The sequence below is a fragment of the Triticum urartu genome, chromosome 7A (assembly GCF_056163025.1).
Source record: "Triticum urartu cultivar PI428250 chromosome 7A, HENAU_Tu73, whole genome shotgun sequence".
Taxonomy (NCBI): domain Eukaryota; kingdom Viridiplantae; phylum Streptophyta; class Magnoliopsida; order Poales; family Poaceae; genus Triticum; species Triticum urartu.
In genome coordinates, this window is record NC_141879.1 from 649,894,510 (window position 1) to 649,905,581 (window position 11,072).

The 11,072-nt window shown below is 42.2% G+C and overlaps 1 long non-coding RNA gene across 1 annotated transcript; it reads left to right on the forward strand.

Moving 5' to 3' along the window:
* The first annotated feature begins 792 nt into the window (after positions 1–792).
* LOC147961051 (uncharacterized) lies at positions 793–1,745 on the forward strand. Its single transcript, XR_015609926.1, has 2 exons — positions 793–930; positions 1,534–1,745. It is a non-coding gene; the product is annotated as an uncharacterized LOC147961051 (long non-coding RNA).
* The last annotated feature ends 9,327 nt before the right edge of the window (positions 1,746–11,072 follow it).

The window sequence follows — 11,072 nt, forward strand, 5'->3', positions numbered from 1 at the left end:
CTTGTCCCCTGTATTCGGCGGCGTCGGTTAAGAGACAATGGGTTAATCATGCCAGGCGGGACACTTGCATCCATCCAACCATGAGGGCTAGCTTGATACAAGCGCATCCATAATATAAGAGGATGTTTATGATTCGTGTATGGAGGCACTCTGAACATTTTTTTGTTTGCACAATAATAATACTAAATTTGTGTGATCTGTCTGATTGCTTATGCTTCTGGCAAATGAGCGATTTTATTTGAAAGATGGATTGTAACTTCCCTAGTGAACTGTAAACTAAATTTTGAAATATCTCCACAATCAATTGATTTCTGGTTGCTGCAAAATGGAAGCATGGTAGAAATTAAATAAATTGTGTGATTACACCTGATAACAAAGCAGTACTACTTGCAGGCGTTACGTTTTTTGATCCCCCTTGTTTCCTGCTATGTGTACTGAGAAAGTTTGTTTTTGCAGCTAAGAGGGCATGGGCCTCGACCTCCACGGACGGTGGCCAGATCGAGCGGAGCTTCCCTTCCTCTGCCTGGCGAGGCAAGGACAAGGACAAGCAGCAACATCATCGCATCATCAAGGTTCGATCCCCCTTGTTGCAATCCCTCCCTCCCCCATGTTGAATTGATGTTGAATTCAAGCCAAGGTACCCGTGATTAACCTCTGGGTAATGATGCTCTGAATACTGTTTGCTACTGTTACACTGTCTTATTGATTTCTTTTAACAATCATATCTAGCTAAAATCTTCTTGTCCACAGCAGAGCAGCCTCATCCTCTTCATGCTGGCTCGACTGCCTCTGATTCTTCCTATTTGCTGCCATGCCTTGCAGATGCAACAGCTCAAGGGCGAGGTCGACATCTTCTCCAGGGCCGATGGGTCGGCGCTGTTCGAGATGGGCAACACCAGGGTCATCGCCGCCGTCTACGGCCCCTGAGAGGTAGTCGCTTTTTCTTTGCACACCAACTCTTCTATTCGATGCCATGGATGTTAGGGCTTTGGCTCCCGGGAGGTCTCTAGTTAATGATCGGTATTGAGAGATTTTGGTGGCTACTTATGCTTATTGTATATCACACTGAAAAAGAAAATGCACAATGAGCTTACCTTTGTATATTAGGATTTTTTCTTCATCGGTTACTGGTATTTGGCTTCTATGTGCTAATTAAACCTGATCAGTATGTATACTTCTTCGATGTTGTATAATATTGGTGTCAAAGGAGTTAATTTAAACCGGATATGATCTACTAGAACAATTTTTTTGCTGTTCAAACGGTTAAATTCGGGTTCTTTGTTTCAAACATCTAAATGATGTTTAATTTGTCCTTCTATGCTTACATGATAAAAATGTCGCATTTATAGGATTGTAAACCTGATGTGATTGGAGTAGTATTTACTTGCTGCTCATAGTAACTACTTGTATCCACTGATTTCTATGCCTCATTTTGCTTGTTTTACTTTATTTATGCACAGACTACCTACAAGTTAATGTGCTTTTAGATTTGCCTTTATTTTGCTCCTTACCATATTGTTTGATAACTTGCAGATGCTGTACTTCATTCGTGTTTTGTCGTGGGCTCCAAGAAGTGAAGAAGCATTGAGTTCTAGCTCATTGGAGCTAGTTATACTCTGATAGATAGTTATATTTTGATATTTAGTTGTGTTCTTGGTGGCTGTAAACCTGATGTGAAGTATGTTCGATTATAAACGTGGTGTATGTTTGATTGTAAGGTGCCAAATTTGGTTGTTGAAGTATTACTTCTGTTTTCAGTCAGTTCTGATTTAAATATTTGTTTTTATTTACTGGAAAATCAAAATTTGAAGAACATGACTCTAACCATTGGGACCCACTCAAACCCATCTGACTATTGGATCTATCTTAAAAAAAGAAATGTAACTAAAAAAGAAATGTAACTGTTGAGCCAAAAAGGCCATGGCCCAAAAACGAAAGGCCCAATTGTTGGGTCAGGCCAATGTAGAAATCAAAACTATTAGAAAAAATAACCCATGTAGCTAGAGAAAATATACAGTAAAAAGGCCGAATTGTTTGGTAGGCCCATGTAGAAAATCGAACTGGACCGGGCTGAATCTTGTGCCACAACAGATTGCCACGCTGGATGCCTATGTGGCCTGGGGAGGTTGCGAGTGACCAAAATGCCACAGTAGACGTATTTTGGTCATAAACGTCTACGACCATTCCAGAAGAAAGGTCGCTATAGTCAGTTTACGACCGCCAGCTTTTGACCTTATGTTTTTGGTCACAAAAAGGTCACAAATTGAAAACAGTGACCATTCAGTGACCAATATTGCTTTCACAAGTTGACATATTTCTTGTAGTGTCTGGGCCATCCAATATGATTCCAGACTGTTTTCACATCTGGCCCATGTATGGCCCATGACGTCCTTCGGCCCATATGAGGCCCTATGTAACCCTTGGCCTATTAATGGCCCGTGGTGAAACTGGCCTGTAATGAACAGTGTATCACTTTACACCCATTAACGGCCCGTGGTGAAACTGGCCCGTAAAGAACAGTGTATCACTTTATACCCATTTACGGCCCATTATTCCGTTGGGCCGTTTCTAGCCCATGTTATCTTTCGGCCTTCTCAGAGCCCATTTATTCTTGGGCTATTTTCCAGCATTCTTTTACTTACGGCCCGTTACTGTCGTTTTCTGCTTGTGGGACAAATTCAGCCCGTGGTTACAGTCGGCCCGTTTGTGGTCCGTTAATACATTGGGCCGTTTTCATAGCATCCTCAAATACGGCCTATTAATGATGGCCCGTTATGGTCGGCCCATGAACGGACGATTCCAACTCTAGCTCATTTATGGCCAGAATGCGGTCTGTTTGGCCCATGTTTGGCCAATCGATCATACGACCCGTATAAGGACCATTGATGATACGACCAATAGAAGGCCCATTGTTTCTACGGCCCGTAGAAGGCCCATTGTTACTACGGCCCGTAGAAGGCCCAATGTTTCTATGGCCCATAGAAGGCCCACTGTTTATACGGCCCGTACAAGGCCCACTATTTCTATGTCCCGTAGGAGGCCCAGTGTCACTACAGTAAATATTAGCCCATGGTTATTGTGGCCTAGCTAGTTTTAAAAAATTGGTTATTGTAGCCACTAGCAAACCGCAGAAAAAGAACCCCACTGACTACAAGCAAACAAATAAACAAGACAACAAGGAAACAAATAAGCAAGCAACTTACACTAGGCTATCACGGCAATTACACATATTACATCCACTGGGCATCAAAGTTCGCCACCAGTGCAAATATAGGGAACATAGCAGCATATAAATGCCGCAGCAAAACAAGTCTAGAACTGAAACCACTTCAGAATAGCTCAAGAAACAATATCCTGGGTACCCATAATGTTGGCAAGATGCTTAGCAAGCTTATTAACTTTGTCTTGTTTGGCGCTTAAGTCCTCCAGCGCTTGTTGTTGCACCAGAAAGTATGCATCTGAATTCTGCAGGGACTTCCTCAGTCCTTCGGCTTCCTGTCGCATAACATCTGATCGATGTCTTTCAACTTGAAGTTGAGACTCAAGAAGCCGAACTGATTCAGGCAACGAGTTCGAAGAGCTGGTGCCAGCAGTGGTAGCCAGTAACTCGAACACTACATCAAGACAGGACTTTGGGGATGTCTCAGTGTTTTCAATATAGTTTTTATCAGCTTTCTCGGAGACCAACAGGGATGTCTCACTATCTTGAACCTTATCTGCATTACTTCCTTTACCATTGCATAATAGGGTACTCTTCTCCAATATTTTATCCGCGTTATAAAAGAGAAACAAATAAACACATCTCAGGTTTAAAATGTAGTATATGAAACTCATTTTGGTAAACTAGTTCAGTAGTAAGGTGGACAGGATAACATCATGAAACAAACATATATCTATGTAGTATGTGTTGGGGAACGTAGTAATTTCAAAAATTTCCCACACACACGCAAGATCATGGTGATACATAGCAACGAGAGGGGAGAGTGTTGTCTACGTACCCACGCAGACCGACTGCGGATGCGATCACACAACGTAGAGGAAGTAGTCGTACGTCTTCCCGATCCGACCGATCCAAGCACCATTACTCCGGCACCTCCGAGTTCTTAGCACACGTACAGCTCGATGACGATCCCCGGGCTCCGATCCAGCAAAGCGTCGGGGAAGAGTTCCGTCAGCACGACGGCATGGTGACGATCTTGATGTTCTACCGACGCAGGGCTTCGCCTAAGCACTACAACGATATGATCGAGGTGGAATATGGTGGCAGGGGGCACTGCACACGGCTAAGGAACGATCTTAATGATCAACTTGTGTGTCTATGGGGTGCCCCCTGCCTCTGTATATAAAGGATGAAGGAGGAGGAGGCCGGCCAAGGCTTGGTGCGGCCAGGATGTGGAGTCCTACCAGGACTCCAAGTCCTAGTAGGAGTCCACCAAGAGGGGAGGAAGGGAGAAGGAAGTGGAGGAGAAGGAAAGGTGGCCGGCCCCCTTTTCCCTAGTCCAATTCGGACTAGAGGGGAGGGGGGGGGGCGCAGCAGGCCCTTTCTCCTCTTCCCACTAAAGCCCATCAAGGCCCATTGCTTCTTCCGTAACTACCCGGTACTCCGAAAAATACCCGAATCACTCGGAACCTTTCCGATGTCCGAATATAGTCGTCCAATATATCGATCTTTACGTCTCAACCATTTTGAGACTCCTCGTCATGTCCCCGATCTCATCCGGGATTCCGAACTCCTTCGGTACATAAAAACTCATAAACTCATAATATAACTATCATCGAAACCTTAAGCGTGCGGACCCTACGGTTCGAGAACAATGTAGACATGACCGAGACACGTCTCCGGTCAATAACCAATAGCAGGACCTAGATGCCCATATTGGCTCCGACATATTCTACGAAGATCTTTATCGGTCAGACCGCATAACAACATACGTTGTTCCCTTTGTCATCCATATGTTACTTGCCCGAGATTCGATCGTCGGTTTCCAATACCTAGTTCAATCTCGTTACCGGCAAGTCTCTTTACTCGTTCCGTAATACATCATCTCGCAACTAACTCATTAGTTGCAATGCTTGCAAGGCTTATGTGATGTGCATTACCGAGAGGGCCCAGAGATACCTCTCCGACAATCGGAGTGACAAATCCTAATCTCGAAATACGCCAACCCAACGTCTACCTTTGGAGACACCTGTAATGCTCCTTTATAATCACCCAGTTACGTTGTGACGTTTGGTAGCACCCAAAGTGTTCCTCCGGCAAACGGGAGTTGCATAATCTCATAGTCATAGGAACATGTATAAGTCATGAAGAAAGCAATAGCAACATACTAAACGATCGGGTGCTAAGCTAATGGAATGGGTCATGTCAATCAGATCATTCATCTAATGATGTGATCCCGTTAATCAAATAACAACTCTTTGTCCATGGTTAGGAAACATAACCATCTTTGATTAACTAGCTAGTCAAGTAGAGGCATACTAGTGACACTCTGTTTGTCTATGTATTCACACATGTATTATGTTTCCGGTTAATACAATTCTAGCATGAATAATAAACATTTATCATGATATAAGGAAATAAATAATAACTTTATTATTGCCTCTAGGGCATATTTCCTTCAGTCTCCCTCTTGCACTAGAGTCAATAATCTAGTTCACATCGCCATGTGATTTAGCAGCAATAGTTCACATCACCATGTGATTAACACCCATAGTTCACATCGTCATGTGACCAACACTCAAAGGGTTTACTAGAGTCAGTAATCTAGTTCACATATCTATGTGATTAACACCCAAAGAGTACTAAGGTGTGATCATGTTTTGCTTGTGAGATAATTTTAGTCAACGGGTCTGTCACATTCAGATCCGTAAGTATTTTGCAAGTCCTATGTCTACAATGCTCTACACGGAGCTACTCTAGCTAATTGCTCCCACTTTCAATATGTATCCAGATTGAGACTTAGAATCATCTGAATCAGTGTCAAAAACTTGCATCGACGTAACCCTTTATGACGAACCTTTTTGTCACGTCCATAATCGAGAAACATATCCTTATTTCACTAAGGATAATTCTGACCGCTGTCCAGTGATCTACTCCTAGATCACCATTGTACTCCCTTGCCAAATCAATGCAGGGTATACAATAGATCTGGTACACAGCATGACATACTTTATAGAACCTATGGCCAAGGCATAGGGAATGACTTTCATTCTCTTTCTATCTTCTGCCGTGGTCGGGCTTTGAGTCTTACTCAACTTCACACCTTGTAATACAGGCAAGAACTCTTTCTTTGACTGCTCCATTTTTGAACTACTTCAAAATCTTGTCAAGGTATGTACTCATTGAAAAAACTTATCAAGCGTCTTGATCTATCTCTATAGATCTTTAAGCTCAATATGTAAGTAGCTTCACCGAAGTCTTTCTTTGAAAAACTCCTTTCAAACACTCCTTTATGCTTTACAGAATAATTCTACATTATTTCCGATCAACAATATGTCATTCACATATACTTATCAGAAATGTTGTAGTGCTCCCACTCACTTTCTCGTAAATACAGACTTCACCGCAAGTCTGTATAAAACTATATGCTTTGATCAACTCATCAAAGCGTATATTCCAACTCTGAGATGCTTGCACCAGTCCATAGATGGATCGCTGGAGTTTGCACATTTTGTTAGCACCTTTCGGATTAACAAAACCTTCTGGTTGCATCATATACAACTCTTCTTTAATAAATCCATTAAGGAATGCAGTTTTATTTATCCATTTGCCAGATTTCATAAAATGCAGCAATTACTAACATGATTCGGATAGACTCAAGCATAGATACGAGTGAGAAACTCTCATCGTAGTCAACACCTTGAACTTGTCAAAAAACCTTTTTGCGACAATTCTAGCTTTGTAGATAGTAACACTACTATCAGCGTGTGTCTTCCTCTTGAAGATCCATTTATTTTCTATGGCTTGCCGATCATCGGGCAAATCCATCAAAGTCCATACTTTGTTCTCATACATGGATCATATCTCAGATTTTATGGCCTCAAACCATTTCGCGGAATCTGGGCTCATCATCGCTTCCTCTTAGTTCGCAAGTTCGTCATGGTCTAGTAACATGACTTCCAGAACAGGATTACCGTACCACTCTGGTGCAGATTTCACTCTGGTTTACCTACGAGATTCAGTAGTAACTTGATCTGAAGTTACATGATCATCATCATTAGCTTCCTCACTAATTGGTGTAGTAGTCACAAGAACAGATTTCTGTGATGAACTACTTTCCAATAAGGGAGAAGGTACAATTACCTCATCAAGTTTTCTACTTTCCTCCCACTCACTTCTTTCGAGAGAAGCTCCTTCTCCAGAAAGTTTCCGAATTTAGCAACAAAAGTCTTGCCTTCGGATCTGTGATAGAAGGTGTATTCAATAGTTTTCTTTGGATATCCTATGAAGACACATTTTTCCGATTTAGGTTCGAGCTTATCAGGTTGAAGCTTTTTCACATAAGCATCGTAGCCCCAAACTTTAAGAAACGACAACTTTGGTTTCTTGCCAAACCATAGTTCATAAGGCGTCGTCTCAACGGATTTTGATGGTGCCCTATTTAACGTGAATGCAGCTGTCTCTAATGCATAACCCCAAAATGATAGTGGTAAATCGGCAAGAGACATCATAGATCGCACCATATCTAATAAAGTACGGTTATGACGTTTGGACACACCATTACATTGTGGTGTTCCAGGTGGCATGAGTAGTGAAACTATTTCACATTGTTTTTAACTGAAGGACAAACTCGTAACTCAAATACTCTTCTCTATGATCAGATCGTAGAAACTTTATTTTCTTGTTACGATGATTTTTCACTTCACTCTGAAATTCTTTGAACTTTTCAAATATTTCAGACTTATGTTTCATCAAGTAGATATCCCCATATCTGCTCAAATCATCTGTGAAGGTTAGAAAATAATGATACCTGCTGCAAGCCTTAATATTCATCGGACCACATACATCAGTATGTATGATTTCCAACAAATCTGTTGCTTGCTTCATTGTTCCGGAGAACGGCGTTTTAGTCATCTTGCCCATAAGGCATGGTTCGCAAGCATCAAGTGATTCATAATCAAGTGATTCCAAAAGCCCATCAGCATGGAGTTTCTTCATGCACTTTACACCAATATGACCTAAACGGCAGTGCCACAAATAAGTTGCACTATCATTATTAACTTTGCATCTTTTGGTTTCAATATTATGAATATGTGTATCACTACGATCGAGATCCAATGAACTTGTTTCATTGGGTGTATGACCATCGAAGGTTTTATTCATGTAAACAGAACAACAATTATTCTCTGACTTTAATGAATAACCATATTGCAATAAACATGATCAAATCATATTCATGCTTAACGCAAACACCAAATAACACTTATTCAGGTTCAACACTAATCCCGAAAGTATAGGGAGTGTGCGATGATGATCATATCAATCTTGGAACCACTTCCAACACACATCGTCACTTCACCCTTAACTAGTCTCTGTTTATTCTGCAACTCCTGTTTCGAGTTACTAATCTTAGCAACTGATCCAGTATCAAATATTGAGGGGTTGCTATAAACACTAGTAAAGTACACATCAATAACATGTATATCAAATATACTTATGTTTACTTTGCCATCCTTCTTATCTGCCAATCACTTGGGGTAGTTCCGCTTCCAGTGACCAGTCCCTTTGCAGTAGAAGCACTTAGTCTCAGGCTTAGGACCAGACTTGGGCTTCTTCACTTGAGCAGTAACTTGCTTGCTGTTCTTCTTGAAGTTCCCCTTCTTCCCTCTGCCCTTTTCTTGAAACTAGTGGTCTTGTCTACCATCAACACTTGATGTTTTTTCTCGATTTCTACCTTCGTCAATTTCCGCATTACGAAGAGCTTGGGAATCGTTTCCGTTATCCCTTGCATATCATAGTTCATCACGAAGTTCTACTAACTTGGTGATGGTGACTAGAGAATTCTGTCAATCACTATCTTATCTGGAAGATTAACTCCCACTTGATTCAAGCGATTGTTGTACTCAGACAATCTGGGCACATGCTCACTAGTTGAGCGATTCTCCTCCATCTTTTAGCTATAGAACTTGTTGGAGACTACATATATCTCAACTCGGGTATTTGCTTGAAATATTAACTTCAACTCCTGGAACATCTCATATGCTCCATGACGTTCAAAACGTCTCTGAAGTCCCGATTCTAAGCCATTAAGCATGGTGCACTAAACTATCAAGTAGTCATCATATTGAGCTAGCCAAACGTTCATAACGTCTGCATCTGCTCCTGCAATAGGTCCGTCACCTAGCGGTGCATCAAGGACATAATTTTTCTGTGCAGCAATGAGGATAAACCTCAGATCACGGATCCAATCCGCATCATTGCTACTAACATCTTTCAACACAATTTTCTCTAGGAACATATCAAAATAAACACATGAAAGCAATAACGCGAGCTATTGATCTACAACATAATTTGCAAAATACTACTAGGACTAAGTTCATGATAAATTTAAGTTCAATTAATCATATTACTTAAGAACTCCCACTTAGATAGACATCCCTCTAATCTTCTAAGTGATCACGTGATCCAAATCAACTAAACCATAACCGATCATCACGTGAGATGGAGTAGTTTTCAATGGTGAACATCGTTATGTTGATCATATCTACTATATGATTCACGCTCGACCTTTCAGTCTCCGTGTTCCGAGGCCATATCTGCATATGCTAGGCTCGTCAAATATAACCCGAGTATTCTGCGTGTGCAAAACTGGCTTGCACCCGTTGTAGATGGACGTAGAGCTTATCACACCCGATCATCACGTGGTGTCTGGGCACGATGAACTTTGGCAATGGTGCATACTCAGGGAGAACACATCTTGTTAATTTAGTGAGAGATCATCTTATAATGCTACCGTCAATCAAAGCAAGATAAGATGCATAAAAGATAAACATCACATGCAATCAATATAAGTGATATGATATGGCCATCATCATCTTGTGCTTGTGATCTCCATCTCCGAAGCACCGTCGTGATCACCATCGTCACCGGCGCGACACCTTGATCTCCATCGTAGCATCGTTGTCGTCTCGCCAATCTTATGCTTCCACGACTATCACTACCGCTTAGTAATAAAGTAAAGCATTACATCGCGATTGCATTGCATACAATAAAGCGACAACCATATGGCTCCTGCCAGTTGCCGATACTCGGTTACAAAACATGATCATCTCATACAATAAAATTTAGCATCATGTCTTGACCATATCACATCACAACATGCCCTGCAAAAACAAGTTAGACGTCCCCTACTTTGTTGTTGCAAGTTTTACGTGGCTGCTACGGGCTTAAGCAAGAACCAATCTCACCTACGCATCAAAACCACAACGATAGTTTGTCAAATAGACTCCGTTTTAACCTTCGCAAGGACCGGGCGTAGCCACACTTGGTTCAACTAAACTTGGAGAGACAGTCGCCCGCAAGCCATCTACGTGCAAAGCACGTCGAGGGAACCGGTCTCGCGTAAGCGTACGTGTAATGTTGGTCCGGGTCGTCTCGTCCAACAATACCGCCGAACCAAAGTATGACATGCTGGTAGGCAGTATGACTTATATCGCCCACAACTCACTTGTGTTCTACTCGTGCATATAACATCAACATATAAAACCTAGGCTCGGATGCCACTGTTGGGGAACGTAGTAATTTCAAAAATTTCCTACGCACACGCAAGATCATGGTGATGCATAGCAACGAGAGGGGAGAGTGTTGTCTACGTACCCACGCAGACCGACTGCAGAAGCGATCACACAACGTAGAGGAAGTAGTCGTACGTCTTCCCGATCCGACCGATCCAAGCACCGTTACTCCGGCACCTCCGAGTTCTTAGCACACGTACAGCTCGATGACGATCCCCGGGCACGGATCCAGCAAAGCGTCGGGAAAGAGTTCCGTCAGCACGACGGCCTGGTGACGATCTTGATGTTCTACCGACGCAGGGCTTCGCCTAAGCACTACAACGATATGATCGAGGTGG